Genomic DNA, 780 nt, shown 5'->3' with positions numbered 1-780 from the left:
GTGTCAATGTGTGAGTTGAGGAGGCTTGATGTTGAAATTGATGTATTTTGATTGATTTCAAAGGAAAGGGATGAAAATGGCTTGTTTTGATTGATTTTGAAAAGAGTTGAAAATGGCTTGTTTTGAAAATGGCATATTGTGGTTTTGTATGAAAATATGGTTTTTGGGCATACTTTAATTGGACATAACTTGGACTACGAATCTCTGTTTTGTGCCAAATCTGTTTAGAACTGAAATTGGATCCGGGATGTCCATGTCGTTCGAAGAACGGGTGAAAAACGATTTAAAATGAGAAAGTTATGTCCGTTGGAAGATTGGGGTTTAAATTGGTGAATTCTGCAACTTTTAACTTAGAAAATTTTTAGCTGAATGACCCCTTGCGCGTGGGCGCACTTGGCGCGTGCGCGCCGTTCTTCCCGAAAATGCCATCCACGCGTGAGCGTGATGTGCGCGGGCGCGCCGATGGTGCTGCACCCAACGCCCAGCCATTTTCCAGAGAGTTATGCTAGAACTGTGCCAGTGTTGTGCCTGGGGCACGAGAACGCCCACGCGTACGCGTGGTTGACGCGTACACGTCGATTGGCAAGTTTTTAATCCACGCGTTAGCGTGCATGACGCTTGTGCGTCGATAAGTTTTGGAGGCCGCCCACGCGTGCGCGTGGAGTGCGCGTGCGCGTCGACCTGTCTTCATCCCAAAGTTGATTTTTGAGTTATAAAAGTCAAATCTCATACTTCTAAGTCTCCGATCTCACCACTTATATCTTAAATCATTATGATATG

This window comes from Arachis duranensis, chromosome 2, assembly GCF_000817695.3.
Source record: "Arachis duranensis cultivar V14167 chromosome 2, aradu.V14167.gnm2.J7QH, whole genome shotgun sequence".
In the NCBI taxonomy this organism is placed as follows: Eukaryota; Viridiplantae; Streptophyta; class Magnoliopsida; order Fabales; family Fabaceae; genus Arachis; species Arachis duranensis.
This window is presented reverse-complemented; position numbering follows the sequence as displayed.